Source organism: Agelaius tricolor, unplaced genomic scaffold (genome assembly GCF_023055355.1).
Source record: "Agelaius tricolor isolate 1412-34295 unplaced genomic scaffold, bAgeTri1.0.p SCAF_1, whole genome shotgun sequence".
Classification (NCBI taxonomy): domain Eukaryota; kingdom Metazoa; phylum Chordata; class Aves; order Passeriformes; family Icteridae; genus Agelaius; species Agelaius tricolor.
Window position 1 is genome coordinate 70,539,311 of NW_027269261.1, and position 22,807 is coordinate 70,562,117.

Genomic DNA, 22,807 nt, shown 5'->3' on the forward strand with positions numbered 1-22,807 from the left:
TCCCAAAACCAGGTCTGCCCAGAAACTCACCACTAAGGCATGTGAAGTTAGTTTCCATGCTGTGATGCCCTGGGTGTAATCTCCAAGTTGACAGCACTTGGTTCTTTTTCCCCTCCCTATGGAAAAAGCTTTTCTGCAGACTTGAAACCTGGGCAGCTCCAGGTCAGACCTGAAGCTAGTGACACCAGCCACCCTCAGGATTCCTGGGGAGAAAGGGGCACCTCCACCCAACATGCCCACCAGCCTGTCTTCTTGTTCTTGTCTGAGAGTGCCTGACCCTCTCTGCTGGTGGGGGTAGATCTGGCAGGCAGGTTTTGGGATGGTGACTCCCAGTGCCCAGGGCATGGCAGCCTCAGAGAGCTCCTCAGGGCTCAAACCAAACTCTAGATTCATCCCAGCCTCACCTACCCCACTCATGAGCTGTTTTAGTTTTCATTGAACCTCACTTCACTCAGATGACTTGCATGTTACTGGTTCTACTGGATTTTTAAAATTTATTTTCTGTTTACTGCAGGGGCAAAATATACCTGAGGAGCTGACAAAAGGGAATATGACACCTATTACAATGCCAGTGAATCAGCCCCTTGCTACAGAAAGCAGGACATTCCTGTTTCTCATGTAACTGGCAGCAACACCATCCCAGAAACCTCACAATCCAGGTAAATGCACAAGTATGAAAATCATCTTTTTTTTTTTTTAAGCTGTTTACCTAATTTGAGAAAATAAGACCACCATCATCGATACAATCATAAACCCAAGTGCTGAATGTTGAGCCTAAAGCTAGACTGTCAAAATGCTTCAACACTCAATGCTTTGTTCAAGCCCCACCCCAACACCAGAGCCTGAATAGCAGAATGATGAGTGGAGGAGCCTTTTCATGTTCTGCATTTGAACCTGTACACATGAGTAATCCCTCCTGAGGCCAACACTTGGGCCATGATGGGGTCCTTGTATTGCTCCATACATGCCTTTTTCAGAGGCAGCTGAGGAGCCACAGGGAAATGGGTTTTAGGACCTTGACTGTGTCAATAGCAAGAGTCCTCACAAGGTAATATGACAAGAATTATCTTCCCTATAGGATGCAGTCTGGTTGAGCTCCAGGTGTGGGAAGGACTGCACCAGTGAAAGACACTTGCATCTAAAAGTTTACAGCATCAACAGGCAGACAAAGGAGCACTAACTCCATAAAGATTCCACAGAAAATAAAATCAGGACACTTGTTTTGCTTTCATTCGCTAGCACAAACCAGCCTTGTCTTCCCGGCCCTTCAGGACAGGCCTTGAGCCAACTTCATAGACACCATCTTATACTCTGAAAAATTCAAAGTTTTGACTAGCTGAATCAAAATCTATGCATTTTGGGGTTGCAGCAAATGTATGGACTCTGAGATGCCCTTACAATTCCTCCAGATATATTCTCTCTCAGATAATTTTCTGCTTCTTAGAGAAACTATCCCAGATGTCACATGGGTTGGGTAGACACAGGCCACATCTGGTTTTTAGGGGAAAACTGATGAGTTTTATTAGTGAAACTACACTGCTTGAAGTAAGCTCTTTTTCAACACCTACATGTCCAAGACACAGGGCAAATTTTAAAGGACAATGCCGAGAATGATGATGCCTTTGTACATCATCTTTTTCTTATGACACTGTTCACAGCATTCATAGCTCAAGAATGCAAGGCCTCCTAAGTATGCCAGGTACCATTTTCATAAGCAAAGTACACAAGAAACAAGCACCTTCAAGTTGCAGTTGAATAGATGAGGGCAAAAAGAGCGAGCAATGGCAAATAATTATGGAGATATTTTCCCTCCTTTGGAATGGGAAAGGACCCACTGCACCAAGAACCCTGACATGTACATCCATTATAACAGGTCTGCTAATACTTTTGCAATATGAGACAATATGCAAAATATAAAATGGGTTTACTAGCTTTGTGCTTTTTATTTCCTTCTTCTTCCCCCTGCCCCTGTGATTGAAGTTTAGAGGAGATGGGATATCTAGAAAAAAATAAAAGAACCACACACTTTCTGATTAAGGTTAGAAAAAGGGGAATAAAAAAAATAAAGAGATGGAAGAGTCCACACTCATCACCAGTTTGACTTTTTTCAGAGCTAGTGGAAATTAATTCTGTTTATGAGGATCTGCTCATTGCCTGTTGCAAAGTGAGATTCTCACCTGCAAAGGCTTTTTTGCATGCCTAAATGCATATGAACTACTTTGTGTGCTTCAACAGGAATGCCCTCAATGTGTAGGGTAGATGTGCACCAGCCTTTGCCAGACTCTGCCTTGTTGACAAGGATAAACACGAGGAGACATACAGAAATTGCCAATTTTGTTCACAGGCAAGTTTCAAAGCTAGCAAAAGTTAATGAAAACCTTCTAGTAGTTTTGTAACAGGCTCTTTTTGAGGTGAAAATGCACCACATTAATTATTTTCAGCAGAAATGGGTTTTTGGTGCCATCCAATCACAGCTATGACACCAGCAGCCCTTCCGCAGGAGAGTGACAGCTGAGTCACTAATGCTAAAACAGGGATAAGAAAAGGAAAATGAAAAAGAAACTAGGCTACTTCCCCTGAGGAGCTAAATACAGTATTTAATGGCATATTTTTATAAGGTTAACAAATCAAATGCTTCAGCTGTGAATTGTTGCCATCATCATAACTACAACAGGATGACCCCAAACACCCTATCTCCATCTAGGTTTTTTTCCTCCTGTGACACATAAATAAGGAGGAAGAGGCTGGGAGCAGCCCGGTCTTTCACCACACTCTGGTCTTGGGGAGACTCAGGACACAAGGACCCGGCAGGACAAACAGCGATGCTGTCAGCGCGGGGGGAAGGCAGCAGGAGGGAGCAGCTGGGTGCTGGTCCTTCCCTGCATCTGCAGCAGCTGCCACCTCCATCAGCTGCTGCCCCCGTGGCACTCTGCCTGCACGAGCTGGAACAGGCAGCACTTGGGCTCCTCTTGTTTAACTCACACTGAAGAGTTGTGTCCCCTCCCTGCCCCACTGCCCTTAAATAAGTGTGTCAAAAGCAATTAAAGTCAGGATGGCAAGAAACCTTAAGGCTCTGTGTACAGAGGAGCATCTTTTTACCAACACCACAGAAGTGTTGGCCACTTTGGACTCCATGTCTCAAGTTGCATTTTAATAAGTTGCATTTTAGTGAAGTAGCTAAGAAATATATGCATACTCTAGAAAACATCTGTTCAGCAGAAAAGTAAGGACTGAAGCTAATTCTCCACAAAATCAAGTGACAAGGCCTTCTGTGTTAAGAGACCCTATATACAGTCATAAGGTTTTAGAGCACAACAGGATGAAATGTTTGCTTGCTTACCCAAGGTCATGTTTGCCAGCAATAGCCCAGGATCAGGGCTGCACCAGCAGCCTTTCAGTGGCTGTAAAGGGCTGCACCAGCAGAGCTGCTTTTGCACCTTCAGGCCCCAACAAATGGTTCCCACTGCAAGAGCCAACAATGTAATCACAAATGCAACATGATCATGGGGTGGTTCAGAACACTGCCTCCTGATCTGACAGCCAAACACGGGAGTGCACAAGATACTGGCATGCAGGGAACTGGGCCACCTGGGCAGATAAATCCTGGCAAGATTTATCATGTGCTAACCTTCCTTCTTGAGGGCAATGCCAGGGAGTGCACATTGGACACTGCATTTATATATTCTTTTCAGAGAGGCACCTTCTCTGAGTCCTAGAGGCTAGCCAAACCCAGCCACGCTTGCCAAACACACAAAATTTCTATTTAATTAATCCCATGCATGTCTCCAGCAGACTCCCTGTTGAGCTGGCTTAAAGCACCCCATCCACGCCTTATCACAAACTCTGACCGTGTTTTTATGGCTACTTTAAGCATAATTCAAGCATGATGCCAAATAGCAAATAAGTCGCTGTTCGTGCAGAATGTCTGGCTGACCTCTGCAGGACTCTTCACATGAGAAAAAGTTTGCAGGATTAGGACCAAAGCCTGGAAGCAGGGTCATCTCTTCCCTCTGCCCACACCCCCTCTCCCTTGGCTCCAGTATCCAGTACATGCTGTCCTCTTCATTACTTCAACACAGTCCTTAAGGCCTTAGACCTCAATGAAGAAAATGAGCAAGCTCTGTGATTCAGGGTATTTAAAAGTGGAAAAAAAGGGCAACTGTTAGGCAGAATCTGCTAGGAGGAGGAGGAATTGGCAGAGTGCCAAGAGACAAGAGTCCACAGTCTTCAAATTTCAAAGGTTTTCAGGATAGAAGACCTCAAGATACTTTCACAAACTAGTCTGAACAAGTCACAGTTTGGGCTGGTTTTTTCCTCCTCTCCTTTTTTCCACCTGGATAACTTTGGATTTTTTCACTTGGTGAAAGACAAAACAACTTTAATAACTTCAAATAACTTTACTCCCCCGTGGCACTTACATGTCAATTAGTTCTGGATTGCTGCTATATACAGGGACAGTGTACATGCTTGGGAAAGAGTCCCTGGGAATTGTGACACCATGAAATGCCTCGGTGCTTCAACCCTACCCCATCATTCTGGTACAGCAGCCAGTGAACACAGAGTGCTTTCTTCTGCCGTGCCCCTCTCTGTCCCCCACTCCATCCAGGGAATTAGGACATTGCTGGAACTCAGCACAATGCTATTTGCAGCCACGCATGTTTGAAATAAAACATGAAGTCCAGGATTGTACCTCAGGCTGCCTGAGATTCAGGCCCCTTCTGCTGCCCAAAACCACAAAGACAGTGTTTGCATGTTTAGATAACAACTATAGCAAAATGAAGACTAAAACTGTAAGCAACCCCTTTTAAATGCAGACAGGGCAGGGAGTGACTGCCAAGACGCACTGGCACTAACCAGATGGAGCCTTACAAACATTTGACTTGTTTTACTCCCAGGTTTCCACCCTGAGTCCCACATGCATGAAGTCATCTGGGGACACAGTTGGGTTTGTTATCAAAGATCTCCTGGACCCCCATGTGTCAAATGACAATGAGCTCGGCTCTTCTGGTGAGGTATTTTTAACTTCAGGAAGTACTTAAAGAAAAGCTGGGGGAGGAGTCCCATGAGCCAAGTATTCAGGGAAGTCACTGAGAAAAAGAAGAAAAATGTCTGGGAAAAGTGATGGTGTCACGCCATTGTCCTGTCAGATGGATTTTTGGACATTGCCACACATGCTGCAGCAAGGTTTCCACCCCACAGCCCAAGCACTGCAATACAGCACCTAATGGGTTAAATCACATCAGTCCTCCAGATTTGCAGTGGTTGATAGGAATGGTTTTCTTCAGGAACAGGAAAAATCCCAAGCATCCTACAGGACACGATGCACGCTTCTCCATGACCATCCCAACACATAAGGGTAAAATGAAAAGCCTGGAACAGACGTCAGCAGCTCCCAGAGGCCTGACAAGCAGTGGAAAGGAGAGCTTTCCAGCACCAAGAAAAGGCTGGGAGTATCACCTTCCCCTGGGTACATAGCAACAGTTGCTAGTTTTGGCAGGCAGCGAGATGCAGTGCAAGACGTGAGGGTGACATCATTTGATTATCACCTCGCTTCCCTCAGATTCAATTGGATTCCAATAAGAAATTATTTTTAGAATCACTACAGACAAAAGCCTTGAAAACTAATTTATTACAGATTTGGGTAGAGGAGGCTGGGGACTATATTAATAGCAGACAAAGCCTTAAAAAGACCCAAGTATTTGGAACCCAAAACCACAGCAGGAATAGCATGTACATATTAATAGCAAAGGTAATTAACCTTCTAAAAAACACACTTGAAGATGAAGTGGATTCTCCATTGCCTTAAGCTTTTGCATTTAAGGCTGGATATTCTTCCAAAAAGTGGGATGAAGCTGAAACTGAATTTGGGATCTGTTGTTGAAAGATCTGATGGAAGCTCTGATACTTTAACTCAGAAGTCCTGCCCTTAAAAAAATCTAAAAGCCTGCTTGTTGCCTGTGCTTGGGAAGTTAAGTCCTAAGTTTGCTGACACAGGCATTTGCAGTTTCAAAGAAAATTAAGAATTACCAGAAGATATAATGACATATGAAGTTAACTCTCCAGAGAAAGCAGTACAGGGGAAAAAAAGTAAAAGCTCTCCAAAATGTTAAGCCTGAGATTCATTGCTTTTGCCCTGGACACAAGAAATGAATAACATCATTTCTTGTTACTCCATGACACTGAGAGCTTGAAAGTAATTGATCTTGCCTCCAATTTCAAGTTAGCCAAGGTGTCTGTTTAGGAGAAGAGGATCACATGACAGGCTGGACCTTCTGAAGGAGACCTTTCCCTGAAGTGGTAGCAGCTCTCTGGAAATAAATAACTACAGGGATTCCCAGGCAGTTGTGGAATTGTCAGCAGCAGTCCACTGCTTTGTGGTGCACAGCACTTCTTCTTTATGTTTATGCAACTACAGGTATTAGTATTTACAGCAAGCAGTTTCTTTTTACATCCCTTACTTTGAATATTTGATATCCTATATGAATTTTAATGGACTGTTGTACTGTCTTCTGTTTTTTTAGCTTGTCATTTAGTATGCTTGTACAGTGACAGACTAACAAACTACTGAGTGATGTGAGGAACCATGTAGAATGCCACAACAACTTGTTTTGTAAAATAACAGGGCAGAGCTTTCTCTACTTTTATAGCAAAGACACAGTCTCTGCTCTGCTTGCCCCAAACAACAGTGAGAAAAAGTCTTTTGAGCAAGAAGGAAGGAAAACTAAAAAGCAGAACAGAAGTGAAACTGCACTGTCAGGTTTTCACTGTGCTAGAGCCCTTGCAATCAAAGCCAGGAAGGCTACCCAGTGAAGGGCCCTGGGCTATCACATCATCCCCACCGCAAAACTTCTGACTGACGTAAGCAATTGACTTGCCTGCTAATTTGATTTCTACAACTCACTGCATCGGGACGTGACTGATAAGAGCTGAGGAGGAATTCCCACAGATGGGGGCTTTGCAGGGCCTTGCACACCGTGCAGCACGGCCGACTCCACCCATTGCTCTCTGCACATGCCACTGTCGCCCACAAATCTGAGGCAGACACACACCACTCTATCAGCAGGACCATATGTGTCTGCAGAGATAGCAAAAGCCAGAGACTGCCATAATTTAGCCAAATAAACAACTTCACATACAAGAAATGACATGTGGCAGAAGAGATCCAGGAAAGGACACGGTTTAAGCCTCCTAAATTCAGAGGCTTTTTGCTTCAAATAAGAGAGCAGAGGCAAGAGGCAACCCAATAGCCACAGATTTCTCTGCAACACCAATTTCTATTAGGGAGAAGTCAAGAAGGAACCATACCCAAACTATACTCAAAGCAGAGAATACAGACTTCTTCAAAATTGATGCATCTAAATTAAGGATTTTTTGTGTGTGAAAGGCCTTGGATAAATTTTTGGGTAAGAATGGGGAAATAGATAGGAAAATCAGACCACCAAGTAACAGGAGTAATGTGAAAATATTTGGTGGGGTAAAGTGGGCAATAAATTATGAACCATCTGGCCCATAGAGATTTATGAGAGACTGTCTGCCAGTGAGGCCGAGCAACTCCTTTTTTTGGAGTGTGATAGGAGAGGAAGCACAAGGGCAAAGACTGACTCTTGTCCACTGGAAAAGTAGATTTTTAAAAACCCTCAGAGAAGGCAGGAGAGACTTCAAAGTAGACTGCAAAAGCTCAGGCCTCCTGGAGCTACATGCCTTAAGCTGAAGGCTGTGCCCATAACGGCCTCGAACAAAAGATGCAGCACTGCTGCTGGAGGGCTGGGAGGTGCCTGACCTTATCTGCCCAAGTCTCACTGCACCCTCCTTCTCAAGGGCCTGCAAGGATTTACTGCTTCCCGTGGGGTATGCAGGGGTCATAGAATCACAGAATCCTTAAGGCTGGAAAAGACCTAAGATCATGAAGTCCAACCACTAACCTAAACCCAGCGTGTTCAGCTCTAAACCATGTCCCTAAGTGCCACATCCACACATTTTTTAAATGCTTCCAGGGATGGTGATTCCACCACATTCCTGGGCAGCCTGACCAACCTTTCAGTGAACAAAAAGGGTCAGTGTAACACAGAGTATCAAGCTGCAACAGACACACTCTCCAGTGTGGCTGCATCCTTTCTCCCTGTCCAAAAGTGCCCACTGAGACTCTGTGACCACAGCTCTGAGGAGCAGCACTCAGAGACCTCGAGTCCTGTTGGCTGCTGATGACAGTGAACCCATGAAAAAGCCTTCTCAAATCAAGATATGATTTACTAGTAACAGAAGGTAGGTAGCATAAATGCTTTGTAAAACAGACTCAAAAGAGGGTAATTGTCCCTCCTAGCTTGGTCCTATGCCAATACATGTTCCAGGAGCTGCTGAGAAGTTGAGATTCCCGTGAACTTACAAGCAAGGTGTCCGATCCTAGTGAGTGGCTCTCGAACAACTGCCTACTTTCTGCCTGAAGAGCTTTTTTAACTCTTCACAGTTCCTTTGATCTGTTCCTCCTTAACATTGGCAAAAAACCCCTGAAGCTGAGGAGGTAGCATATTCCCAGTTAATAGCTTCAGCATTGTATCTTAATCCCTCCTGAGGCACCTTCCTAAAGTTATTTTACCAGCACCTGCTGTCTTGCTTGCCTGGTTGTTTTTAAAACCACTTTGATACCAAACCAACATTACGCACATCCCTGAAGCAGCCATCCCAGTACTGGGGCATACACCCTCTCCATCCCCAGCTGGAGATGCATGCCATGCTGGGGATAGAGGGCAAGGAAGAGAGGGACAAGCCCTATGGCACACCTTTAGGCATCCTGGATGTCCAAGCTGGGAGCTGAGGCTGCTGAGGCATCCTGACACATTTCAGGCTTCTTTCAAAGGCCCCAGAACAGCCCCTGCTGCTCATGTGAGGCACAGGACATCTCAAGCTTGACCATAGTGATTTTCTCCTCTTCCCTCTTTCTGAAGATATTTTTTCTTTGAGTTTCTTCCTTTTCATTGCTGGGATTACAATGTCTGTGGAAGCTGTTCTCATCATTGCATACCCAGAGAAACAAACCAAATCATAATAATAGCATATGAAAAAGCAGAAATTTATCTCAAGACCATGGTGTTTCCATTAAGGTGACTGGAGGCAAACACTTATGCCCCAAATGACGGGGAAGGCAGGCAGGCAGAAAGGTATGGGAAAAGGAATTAGTAATTGAAACAACATGATAATTCATCTCTACCAACAAACAGGTGCTATAGACTTTCTTCTTGCCCTTCTCAAATAAATAACTTGTAACAAACAATAAAGGTTTGTCTAACAATAAAACAGACAATGCACTTAATATCTGTAATTTCAGCCTCAGAGAATAAACTATTTAATCCTTCATTTTTAAAATTTCTTTTACTTCTAAAAAAGATCACTAGCTCCTCACTCTGGTGCTTCCACAGCAATTTAGCAGGCATCAAATGATGAGATAAGAAACTGATAAATTTCAGTCCAAAGGAAAAATCTGTCTACACTGATTCAGAGGAGAAACTTTCCTATTCAGCTCCCTCTTGAGAAAAGCTGGCATAAATAAGTACAGTGCTTTCCTACCTTCCTTATTTAGGAAAAAAACACCATCACCACCATGTGATACAGTCTCAAGACCACAGCTTTCTAGAAAGAAAGGTCAAGTGAAACAGTTCTTCCTAAAGAGCTTTCCTGACTGCAGAAACAGGATCTCACCAAGCAATGAGCAGCAGGACAAGTGCCTTAAATCGCACATCACAGGTGCTTCTCCATCCTCCATGATGCCAGCATGGACAGCAAAGGAGTGGGGAGGTGGGAAGGAAATACAGGGATGCTGTCACAGTTTTTACATTGACCATACTTTTGCCTGACAGGTCCTGTAGAAGGCAAGGCCACCTGGCCACCAACAACAGCTGGGCATTGGACCAGGCCAAACAGAAGCCCTCTATCTCCATTCCACTGAGGTGGAGGCATGGCCGGGTAGAAGAGAAGGCAGGAAGCAGTGATCAACTGGAAAACTACCATGAACAAAACTCCAAGTACTACCACAAAAACATGAAAACCCAGGGGGAAAAATCCTAAGAAAATACTGTAATAGGTTACCTTTATGTGAATGAGTCTTCACGCTGGCCTAGACTGAGTCACTCTGGGAACTGCCTCGCGGTCCATCTGGCTGCCAACTCCTGGCTAAACCTGAACATCCTGTGACTGAAATGAATGCATCAAAGCCTAAGGCACCGCAAGGTAACAAGGTTTTCTTTGTCCACCACTTCCAGATGCACCAGCATTCCCCTTCTGCTAACTCTCACATATCCTCTGGGTCTGTGTTTGGTATATTTCTGACTTTCAGTGGCTGTAAAGAAAGGGCAGACTGGAACTTTAGTCTCTCACCCTAATTTCATAGACCTCCTCAATCCATCTCTGGCCATGTATCAGTGACAGTATAGGTCTGGATGTAAAACTGTTTACAATTTTTTATTGCTCTGGACATAAAATTTTGCTACTACCTATGTAAACAACTTTCAAATACTGGAGGATGCAGTTGCTGCAGATGGATGTAGGCATAGAAACCATTCTGACATGATCATAGAGAAAGTGAGACTGCACTGCTGGATACTGCACTTCCACAGTCTTTCAACCCACTTACAGTTGTAGTGGAAGGGGGAAGGAAAAAAAATATTAAAAAAGTATTCCTTACATTCCCAGCTTTCCTCCCCAAATCAGGAACACACTCCTATCTCTTAGGTGGCAATATAAACTTAAATAATCTTGCCTGCCCTCACTAAAACTATTTTTAAACCAGTAGTCAGGTACAAAACAGATGTCCCAGCTAATGCAATGTGTATTACTCAGTGATGATAAACACTATACACCCACCTAGACTTTTCACTTGATGTGGTTGGAAACTGCTATGTAAGGTGGAAAAAGTAAGGCAGGCTGCTTTATTTTTGGCATTTACTTTAGAGTTTAGGCTTACTGCAAGAGTACATTTACTCTGGCTCCGTGTACTGCTTCCAGCCATCTGTGTAAAGATATTTAGTGGCTATTTTTTTGTCAGAAAGAAAGAGGTACCACCCCCCACCTCCCTTGTGTCTCCTACTCCACCACACTGCCAGGCTGCAAGAAGGGAGCGTGCTGGGAGGGGACCTTCTCCTCGTCCGACAGAGCAGAGCTCAGCAAGGTAAAGCTCTGTCTAGCCAACAAAGCTCTTTACCACGAATATCCTTATTAAACACAGCCTTATCAGAGACCAGTTTCTGCAGTCTGAAGCAGTCAGGAATTAACTCTGTCAATATAAAATTTCAAGCCAGGATTAGAGCCCAGACCCAAGGGGATGTGAGCAAGTGTTCAAGCCACAACAGAGTCACCTGACCATGCTCACACCATGTCAGGGGGCTGCCCAAGGGGCCAGGGCTCAGACTCTGCACCCACCACCCTGGTGCTACCCCAGCCCCCCAAAGGGCTCACTGCCCAGGCTGCTGCAGCAGGGCCAGGGGGATGCTGAAACTTGTCTGTCTAGCAGGATGGAAGGGAAAGGCTCTGCCAGTACTTCCAAAAGAGGACAGGCTGGTACAGCAGCATCACCTGTGTGAAGAGGGCATGAAAAGCTAGCCTGGAAGGGGCAGACAGCACTCCACAAGTGTAGCCCAGGACTGTCAGCATGGGAGGTTCACCAGCACCTCCCAAAAGGGTGCCACCACCCAGCAAGGTGCACGGCCAAGATACAAACTCATTCAGTATGCTCCTTTGTCAGCCTCTGGCTCTAATCCCCACCCACAGGATCAGGCTGTGTCTCCTGCCTTATCCACAAGACAAAGCTGTCTATCCCCGACACAGCCCTCAGGGCTGTGGCACCAGTGCTGCTCTGCCTTCGCTCCAGGGCGAGCCTCCTCCCTGGCACGGCACGGCACGGCACGGCCTGCAGAAGGTGTGAGCTCTGCCCCACAACTCCATGAGTCAAGGCCTTAATGGTGACCTCGCTTCTCCTGCTACATATTGAAAGCTGGCAGTGCTATTGATGGGGACTCCATGAAACATGTTTGTAATACTGAGCTAATAAGGCAGCAGTGAGGCTACTGTGCCCTGTCATTAGCAATCCCAGTGAAAGAGCCTACATGCTGCCCTTCCCTACAAAAAAACCTGTCCATCTCCCAGTAAGGCAGAAGTACATTTCAGTGCATGCCTAAACTACAGTCATTTTTTTTAACTCTTTCCCTGAGCATATTTTACAGCAGCTACTAAACAGTTAAGCTCATTATGGAGTCCAAATATGAACTCGGAGAAAATACTTCCATCGCTTTTGGCACAGAGTAAATGCAAAAGTTGCCTTTCTGCTTGACTAAAAGCCTGAAAAGCAAACAATGCACACAGCATACATTGTTCAAGAAGGGAGTGCAAACAAGCCTAAAAGCAGATTAACTTTGAAGGTGTTGTGCGGGAGCAAAGCAGGCAGCACCTACTGCTCCCAGCCCAGCACCCCAGGCAGCGGGTGCAGAACCCAGCATCAGCTGGGAGCCTGACCATTAATCTCCTCATCAACACTGGGAAAGACAAAGTTGCACTTCAGAAAACAAGCAGCTATTAAAAGAAATTAAAATTAAAAAAAAAAAAAAGAAAGAAAAAAAAGAAAGAGGTACAGTCCTAAGAGCTTTAACGAGACAAGGCCTTCACCCCCAGAGCAAAACAGCACACACTCCTTGTTTTAAGACTTATTAATCCTTTTCTAAACAAAATGAAGAAGCTTTCAGAAGTTTTCAGCAAGCCAAAACCTTTGGGGAAATTTTTAGTCACCACAAGCAGTAGCACATGCCTTGATTCCTACTGAAGTCTGCAGAAATCAAGTGCCTAACCCATCCACGCCTCTGAAATCCCCTCAGTAACCGCTTAATGCCACAAAAGGGAGAAACAAACGAGTTTTGTCTATAGGCTGCTTCTCAAACAAAGAATACAAATTGCATGTGACATGCTGCTGCACAAGTTTGACTGTATGTGTCTACGTGCAAGTGGAAGGGCTAATGGAGAAGTATGCCAGCTTCAGAAGGGCATATTGCTGCCAGTCATTTTTAATAAAAATAAAAAAAAAAAAGAAAAAGTAAATAAAATAAATAGCATCCCAGAGATTCTGTATGCCCCATTATGCAAGACCATTGATTTGAGCAACCTGCAATTTGGAAGTAGCATGTACCACTGCCTGCCCATGGCCATGGACCCCATGGGCCACACAGCTCAGCCATCAGAACTGGATTTACCAGGCACAGAGCACCAACAAGACTTCAACCTACTGTCCTAAGAACTAACCCCAGTCAACCCCAAATCTTCCTCCTTTTCTTTAAAGGAATTTACCTCCATGTCCCAATGCATCTGTTTAGAGGAGCACAGCAACTCCATGGCTACAGATGTGAAACAGACCTGCTGCCCAGGCCTGCCCCTGGACTGTCCCCCTGGATTTTCTGGAGATGATTAGGTGGTTGCATGAGTGTATCGTTTTCCACCCCTAGCAGCTCCTTTGTCTAGGGAGCTGCCTGCCTACACACAGCTTCACAACCAAGATGTGGGGAAGGCTCATGTTGGGTGGCACTGCTCCAAACAGGGTTTCCAGAGTCCACTTGTCTCTTTTTTAGTCTTCTTCACTCCTCTCTGTGCTCTGCATTGTGCCTCAGTGAGCATGAGACCACCTTGAGAATTCACAGCCATGGCTTCAGATGAAATCAACCAAGCACTGAAAATTCAAGTATTTTTAAAAAAAGTTTTGGTTCATCTTTCAAAAGCAGAGAAAGAGCACAATTCAAAATTTAGATCTCATCTTCCTATGCAGGATGCCTGGACTCAGGTAGGGACCCAAGTCAGGCAGCTATGAATTCAAGTTCTCTCCTGGACCTGCTTCCAAAAGGTTCTTATGCTCTTCACAGCACAGCAACTGAACCATCATCCCCCACCCCCACCCCACCCTTCATCTTCTGCAAATCTCCCTGGGTGATAAACAGTGAAGTTTGTAAACACTGGCATTTTGATGTGGATTTTCAGTTCAAAAATATTCAAAGCGACGCACATTTGGCAGTACTGGAGAAATTATGTGCAGAAGGTTCCATCCTCACACTGAGCATCTGGGGAGAAACATCCAGGAAGGTGTTGGGTGTGCTAATATGAAATCAGTTTGGAAGGGCCAGCACCTCCCTCACTTGTTAGCATTTAAAAGAGACCACGGCTTTCAGAGGGACCCAAGACAGACTCATAGAATTTCAATTAGTGTTCTAAATCAAGGCTCTTCTAAAATCAAACCCAGTGCTTACACCTATAATCATACCTAGGTTTTGAAATACCTTTCTCCTTTTGTATGTGTGCAAGTCTTTATTGGGGAAAATCTTTTATGTGGATGGTTAACTACAATACTTAAGTATTTCTTGAAGTAAGCACAACTTAAGCTCATTTAGATTTAAGTAGGTGCTTGCCTGCTTGCTTTTCTGAAGGCAGATGAACTTAATTACATGTGTACCTATTCTTCTAAACAAGGGCCCTTCGGACATCTAGCATTACTTTTTACAGGGATTTTTTTTTTAATCAAGATGTTCACACCACACTTCAGAGTTTATAAACTCAGTTATATTTATATCCTTATAATATTCTCAGACTGGGATACGTAAGTACAGAATATACTTACTTGGAATACATTAATTTTCATCTGAAGAAAACTATTTACACATACCCAGTTTCACTACAAATTTAGGCAGCATATTAGCACTAATTGTTGGATATGCTGTTTTACTATGTAATACACTGATCTTCTAAAACCTTGAATTGTAATGTTTAATAATCTGTCCCTAAACAGGGGTCAAAACTTGGCTTCTCCATATGTTTTGTCTTACTGTATTTGACTTGTTAATTATCTGCCCAAAAGCAGCACTCAAAGGAAAGTAAAATGTAAAGATCCATGTTAAGATAGGCATATTTGGATTCATCTCATTGGAAATCAGTAATGCTAACTTTCACATTCTGCGTAATGCTTAAATGAAAGACAGGCACTAAGTATTTTCCATTGAAATGTGTAGAAGTCCTTGACAGTACCTTGTGTAAGATTTAAAAAAAAAAGGCACAAGCACAGCCGACACTGAATGACCACTCTCATACTCATCTGTGTCTAACTCCTCAGGAACTTGTACCTTGAACTCGTACAAGCACGCCACTTGTCCAGATGAATGTTGGGAGAGCCCAGGACAGGTCAAGGCAGGGACAGTGACTAAGGTTAGCTCACTGGCTGTACCACACTCTATTAAAATTGCAGCTGCACCAGAGTGGAGGTTTTATGCAGAAAAAGAAGTGGCTCTGCCCTTTTGCACATCTGCGATGCAATGCACTATTAAGCAAAATTAACTGATTATGTAGCAAACATGGCAAAATGAAGCCCTGACTCCTCTGACAGTGCTATCTCCTTTTTAATGAGGCACAGAACAATCTGTTACCAGGGTTAGTGCTGCAGACGGTGTTTATGGTAATGGGTCCCAGCTCATCTATTTTTTTAATAGTTCAGTAGGTACTGCAGATGCCAGAGGTACCATACATTAACTGCTGAGCCTACAGGGGCACAATGTTTGGCCATGTCACTGGATATTAACAAACTTGTGCAAAGGGCCTCCAACAGTTTAATATGTTTAATGACATCTATTCCACTCATCCCAATCTGCTCCTCCAGCTTGCCTCACTAACACTCAGTCCAGTGCATTCACACCTGCGTGGCTTATCCTCCTTCATTACCTGGAACTTTCCTTGCCTCAAGTATGTTGTGCTGGCCATGCCTAACTTACCAGGCTTTTGTAAGCCAAGGAGCAGCTGAAGAACATTGCTAGGAAACCCTACAGGCAACTGCAGAATCAGCTGAACGGAGCACAAAATAGGTCACTTCTGCATTATCAAATGCATTTAGTGCAATTACAATCATCAGAGAAATGAAAAAAAATACAGTAAAGAACAGAGAAGGAGGGCAGGCCATCAACAGCAGTGAAGTCCTGTTTCTTCACAAGAGAATGCCATCATCAGGTCACCCTCTCTGGTAAAAGAACAGACTTTAAATTGGACACGGTTTTTATCACATAATTAAAGGCTGCAAGGGGGCATATTTAGGTTTTTCAGTACTGTGATAAACATCAGAAGCAAGAACATGGAATAAAGCATTAAAAAATCTGTAACAGCGGTCTCTGGAAAGGAACCAGATAGGAGCTGCTACCTGTTAAAGAAACCCACTGCCTTTCCACAAAGCCTCCTCATGACTTGTGACTTCTCAGAGGAGCACGTTGCAAAGGGGAAGAATGCACTTTGCAGGGCTTTTAGCCCATGAGATAGAGTAAAAAAGTAGTTTTCTATTCCCAGTTCTTGAGAGCCATGCATCTCTGAAAGACTGTCTCCAGAATTTTCTCCCCAGTTGCCATCAACACGAGCTCTTCTGCCTGGATATCCTGCTTAAAACTCACATCTCGCTTAAAATTTGCTCACAACTAACTTGAATGAACAGGTCTCACAAAAGTGAGGCTGTTCCCCTAAGGAGCCAGGAAGTTTTGTATTTAACATACCCTGACATGTGAATGTCCAGCATTAATGGAGCAGGTTGACACAGGACACAAAGATGACAAGTGCTTTAGTGAGGATCCCTTCCTGCACAAAGCAGTCCACAGGCTGCACTTCTTCCCCTTGCAGACAGAATCACCTGCAATCCATTACAGCCTTGAGCATCTTCATTATTTGAAATCACAAATGTAATTTAACACCTTTAAAAGTAGTAAGGGCTCATCTTGGAAGCTGGGATTCAAACCATTTTGAGTGACACGGTGTGCCATGATAAGCACAACTCTTGCTGTGTGCTATGCAGACTGACAGGAAAGCATCACAAGGTAGGGGGTATTCCATGTCACCCAAATTTTTTCATGTCAATTATCAAATTATTTCATGGCAGTCAAAATCACTCTCCTCTCTTAGGACACACTCCAGACAGGCCATAAGCACCGCATTTGTCAAGGGAAGAACTGAAAACAAGACACCCGTTTTGTTTGCTGCATGGTTTCTTGTGCAAGGTGAATGCTTCCATCGCCTAAACACACGCGTTTCATAAATGAAAAATACCTAAAGTGAAAATAAAACTATTCTGACTGCTTGGTTGTTCTCCATACTTCACTTGAGAAATACAGATTGAAAGATTACATACAAGACAGCACTGATGCAGAGGGATTGTGACACCACACCAAACCATAACGAGACTAAATCCTCCATCTCCTCCTAATCCCTCTGAGAATGCAGGATATTTACTTCTATTATCACTATAGCTCCACTTCCCAGCCCTGACTGCTGGTTACTGTAGTACAGTATGTACTCTTCAGAGTTGCTGAGTCAAAGAAAAACCAGCCCAAGTAATTAGAAAACAAACAAACAAAAATAGACTTTTCCTTCTGTCCCTCCCTTCCTCCTTAAATAAAGCAACATCACAGACTGTGAATCACATTGTGGCCATCATATGACCATATCAAAAGCCTTGTATTTGTTATTTCTTTTGCTGTGCACGCAGACAAGATAAAAATGTTTTACTGAGAGCTAGTCATCATAAAGTGCCCACTGAGGCAATCATTTATCTTTGCATGCAAGCGATCTCAAGACGTAGATTGCTGTTTACAGACTACAGATTTTTTGGAGGAGGGAATATTAACTAGGGAGAAGTCATGTCATATGTTTGATCCTAATATTTGTTGGCTTTGGAGCAGCACGGTTGTGTGGGACTTGTTCAATTTTAAAACAGACCTGCTGATACTGAAAGTAAATGTCTCTTCACAAGAAAATCAACAAATAGAATATATTATGTATACATTATGTAATACACTCTCTCTCTTTGTGCCTCAGTTTGGACCTAACACATAAACTGGACCCCTTAAAGCTTCACTTGAACTGAAACTTAAAGTTAACAATGTGTAAGCATGCCAAGCAGTACATGAACAACAGTCACCATTTAAATAACACTAGAAAAACTGGAATCAATTTACAGTAAGTTTTCAAAACCAGCATTTAACACAGCCCTGAAGTCTCTAAGTGACACAAGAATGCCTACTTCCAGGTAGAGCTACGCTGTGGCTGTGTTGAAAGGCATGGGCAGAATGGAAAATGCACTCACTTCAGCCAACCACGGCCACTGTACTTCTCTCTAAAGAAAGCAAACGACTGAATTATCAACTGTAAATGACTTCTGGGTCACAGAAGGAGGTGGAAGGGTTGAAACCTTGAACTACAGCTGCTGATGCCTAGTGTCTTTATCTCCCTGCTCCCTATGGGGTGTAGTTGCTGGTTATCTCAAAGGATGAACAACCTGCCTGCAATGAATTATGCCTGCTTATCTTCCAGACAGGCTATACACCAAGTCATTAAGTCATCTAAGAGTATAACCCCAAGGGAATTACCAAACGAATGTGAAATCCTGTTCTGCTCTTAGCCCTTGTGACAGACTTCTCCCTGCTTCTGGTGCAGGCGCCACAGGGAGCAAGAATGGGACTCGAACATCTCTCACCTGTTGGTGTGGCTACTTGTTTTGTCATTTAATGTTTTCTGCTTCAAAGGCTGCAAAGTAAGGTGATGTCAGAATAGTAACAACAGTCATTTCCTTCAGAGGGGGGAAAACACAGCCCCTCTCTGACCACCAATATTTCCAAACCTCCAATGCACCAGCTGAGACAAGCAGCCAACATGAGACTAGCAGAGAGCTTACGGCTATCATATTTGTGTTGGGATATAATGGATTTTGTCCAGATGAAAGGGTGCACTTCTCCTGAAGAGCAGCACATTTTTTTAATTAAAAGAAATTGATTTAGTGACAGGATTTACAATTGGTTATCTGACAAGCCCACTGACCTTCACACACATATACAAACAACTGAGGCTTGATGCATTCAGAGAAACGAGTTCTCGCTTGAAACCACAAAACATTGAGATCGCTGACTCCTACAGAACCCAAGGAACCCCCTCTAAAGCAGAGTGTATCAAAGCAGACAGGATAAAGATTGATCTGCACAGCAAACCTTTCCAGATAACACTTCATGAAGTCAGGGGGATAAATAATATCTTTAAATAAAGAGAGAAAAGCATGTCTGACAAAGGCTCACCCATGCTTTATTACAGCCTGACAAAGCTTTAGCTCACCATTTGCCTGGGATGCTGTATTTACTGTCCCTATTCCCATTGCTCCTTGTACTGAGCAAGTTGTGCAGTAGTTAAATATTTTCTTTCAGGTATTCTCAGCGCCCACACAAAAGAAAGAGGCTCAGCAGCACCCTTAATGAGAAGAGACACACTAGCACCTCCAGACTGCACTAAACAGTTTGGCACCCAGCCTCTAAAGCTGTTTTCAAGGGGCTGTTGCTCAGGTTTGTTTTTAGTTTCCTATTATCTGCAGCCCGGCTAATGAACACCCTAGGAAGTGTTTCCTTGAAAGTGGTGGTACAACAGCCTCTGTGTTCCACCCTGGCTGAACAGCAACCCAACCTGAGTTCCCTGCTTCTGGGAAGCAAAATAAGCAGGATCCTCCGTGAAAGAACGAGCCTGTCAGAATGAAAATCTGCACCTTCACAAAAGGGCAATGACAATCTCTAACTTTCTGCCTGGTGATGCCTACAAAATGAGTGAATGATACTCAGCACCATTTCAGGATCCCCTTCTAAATTTAAAATTATAGATTAAAAATAATAATAATTTCTTTAAAGCTCAGTTTCTTTATTTACAAGCTTTAGTGAATGAAAACCCCTCCCAGCCTGGTCAACCTGATAGGTTTCTCTGAATGCTACAAGATAAAAAATAAAACCTAATCCTTGCTTGCATGTTCCTGGGACAGGGCCAGGATATTTATATCTTTCCAGGGCAAAACTCAAACTAGGCCTTGTGCTGTGCCAAGAAAAGTCCTGCTAGGACAAGGAAAGAGGAAATTGCTCCTGTTTCCATGTGGACATCAGAAAACGTTGTCTGGAAAACAGAAGATGCCACACAGATGGTCAGAGAGCAACCAGACTTCCTTTAGAAAGCTACACACAACACTCCTCCCAAAACTTTTTTTTTTTTTTGGATGATGGCTCAGGCTTGTTGTTCTTCTGTGTGTGTTTTGGTTTGCTTTTTTTTTAATCAGAACCTTCTACATGAATAAAAAGTAATCTAAGTAATCTAAGTTTCTTTTTCAATCAGTACCAGAGACATACTGGGCACCTCCACAAGTGTGATTTTAATCTTATCTTTCTATGCATAGTGGTTTATGTAAGGACTTAGGGTTTTTTCTCTTATATAAAACCTATTTTTTCACACTGTACCTCCAGCCACTGCCATAAATGAGGAATTAAACTACATGATGGTGAGAAGTTTTCACTAATAGACCAGCTCCTAAGCCTGCAAGCAGTCTGCTAAAGGAAAAATAAAAGCAACAGATTTTCAGTTTTAGTGGACAAGGACAGCAAGGGCTCCCTTGTTAGCTTCTATTTATGGTCCCACAGCAGATGACCTGAATCTCCTCCATACTCATCCCCCTCTACAGAGCCTATAGCTTAGATTATTCACTTCTTAATGAAAACACCACCTGCCAGATGGACAAGAGAATAATTACATTACACTTACATTATTAAAATACATACAAGTCCCATTTGCTTTGCACAGAGCAGTGCTATACATCTGGGTCTGTGTACAGTAGAAAGACTTTCAGAAATGGGATTTTCCTTGTTGTATTTTATGGCAATAGAGATCAGCATCTGATTCATGCAATTGCCTGATGCAGATCTACCTGATGTGGGAAAGGCAGCTCTTGGAGTAATAAGCTGCCTTTCCTTATCATCTGAGCTGGCTGGGTTTTGTAGGCCAGGGTTCAACTATTGCATCCACAACAACGCTGGCATTCCCATCTGAAACCCCAAACAGAATGGAGGAGACACCACCAGAACTACACAGAACAGCAGAGCTCTAATGGGAGTCAAACAGAGGTAGGGACCTTATCTGAACTTGATAAAAAAGCTTTGGACTTAAGTCTAGGGGTGAGCAGAAGTTCAAGCCAATTACGCTCCCGTATCCCTAATACCATCCATGGCACCAGCCAACAGCATGTCCTGCCCTGGTGGTGTGTCTCAGGGAGCATTCCCACACCACTGGTAAAAGCATCATTATTAATATTTCTGGGAGGCAGGGGTAGAGAATTAGAAACTAAAATGCCTGAATGGGCAGTGCAGCACATAATAGTTTCATCATTAAAAAGATGGCCACAGAGTGAGTCACTTACTGTATGGCCACAGCTGCATCTGCATTGAACTGAGGAGTGCAGAAAATTGATTTCCCCTCCCGAGAAATGTCCTGAACCTTTAATGGTGTTTATCCAGGAGGGCAAGAAGACCAGGGAATGCTTTCTGCTTGTTGAACCCACTTCTCTATTCCCCCAAGAGAAGCTACATCCTTAACAAAAAAGGCCATGTTTTGTTGAAAACATGTTTTAAAGTTTAACATCCATAAATTGTGCTAACATAGAAATTTCAGTAATACCATTTCTTTCTGCTGTTCCACTACTTCAAATACTACTCAGAAATACTACTCTGGGGCTAATGAGACTTTTCCAGCCTATTCCTACTTTCTTGGCTCTTGTTCCTTAGATGGAGCAGAGCTGTAAAAGACCCTTTGGGGACTTATCAATGCATATTTGCAGACACTCGAAGAAACTACTGGTTGGTTTGGCTGAATACATAAATTCTGCCATTCAGCTCAGTGGTATCAGAAATGCTGGATGGCTGTTGCCCTCACAGGGTGAAACAACAGGAGCACAGTGTTCAGTGCACACTCGGTTCACTGCCTCTGCTACTGGGAAAAACAGTAAAGTTTTTAAATCATCCTTAGAAGGATGATCATGTTTTGGGTAAGTAAATAGGATGGAAGAAGTCCAGAGCTCACACTAAGCAATGCTACAAAAACCTTGTACACAAGCCATCCTGTCTTTCTGGCTGACAACTAAACACATATTTCCTTGAGGGAAGAAAACATCTCTATCAGTTTGCCTGAGACCCGAACTTCAGTCCTAGCCAGACAGCAGTCCTAATTTCACCAGGAGCCAGACTCCAGCCCTGGATGGTTTCCATCAGGATTCCATTAAGCCTGTGCATGTGCAGCTCTCATAATTTGCAAGAGCCACGTGTGTGTTCAAGAGCAGATTTGGATGTTGTGTTTGTTTCTGGCTTCGTGATGGTTCTCATGCCCCTTAAGTAACAGTTTGTTTTCTGGAAACTCAGTAATTTCTTAAATATGTTCACAAGTTTATCGCTCTTATCTGGCAAACAAGATTGAAATTATCAAATGTCTGTAGCTTTTGTTTTTACTTTTGAAGACAAAAGACTGTTTCTCTGAAGGAAGATGTTGGGTAGACTGCATAGTTTCCTGCTCAGGAATCTCTTTCCTTTACCAATACCAATGTCTGCAGAGGTCCTGCCACATACAGCTCCTAGTTTGTCTCCCAGGCTCCACTGAGTCAGTCTAAGGTGTCATAGAACTGGACTAACAACTATTTTATGAAAACAGAAATTACCTCAGAACACAGAATACCCAAAGAAAAGAACAACTTTGCACAAGAAATAGTTCAGGTAGGCTGTGATCCCAAGCAATTCCCATTGTTCTTGGCAAGAGCAGGGTATAGATCTAAATTCCCAAACGCAGCAATGTTTATTGCACTACCTTGGTGATTCACTAAGTACAGGATGTGTCCAATTATTCTGTGTATTTTTCTAATCCTATTTCATAAACTTCAGTTGCACAAGTACAGGAATACATTCTTTCTTGTCCATTAAAATTAATTTAAAGA

The 22,807-nt window shown here is 43.4% G+C and overlaps 1 protein-coding gene and 1 long non-coding RNA gene across 4 annotated transcripts in view; one reads left to right on the plus strand and one right to left on the minus strand.

The window, feature by feature from the left end:
* Positions 1 to 22,807, minus strand: part of FOXO3 (forkhead box O3) — an 87,561-nt gene that overhangs the window by 25,646 nt on the left and 39,108 nt on the right. The window lies entirely within an intron of this gene.
* On the plus strand, positions 7,128 to 20,566 carry LOC139595619 (uncharacterized). 3 transcript variants are annotated; one of them, XR_011681074.1, is made up of 3 exons: positions 7,128 to 8,262; positions 9,852 to 10,221; positions 16,942 to 20,566. It is a non-coding gene; the product is annotated as an uncharacterized lncRNA (long non-coding RNA). The 3 variants fall into 3 exon arrangements; XR_011681073.1 differs by having other exon boundaries at positions 19,230 to 20,566; XR_011681075.1 differs by having other exon boundaries at positions 7,128 to 7,403; positions 19,230 to 20,566.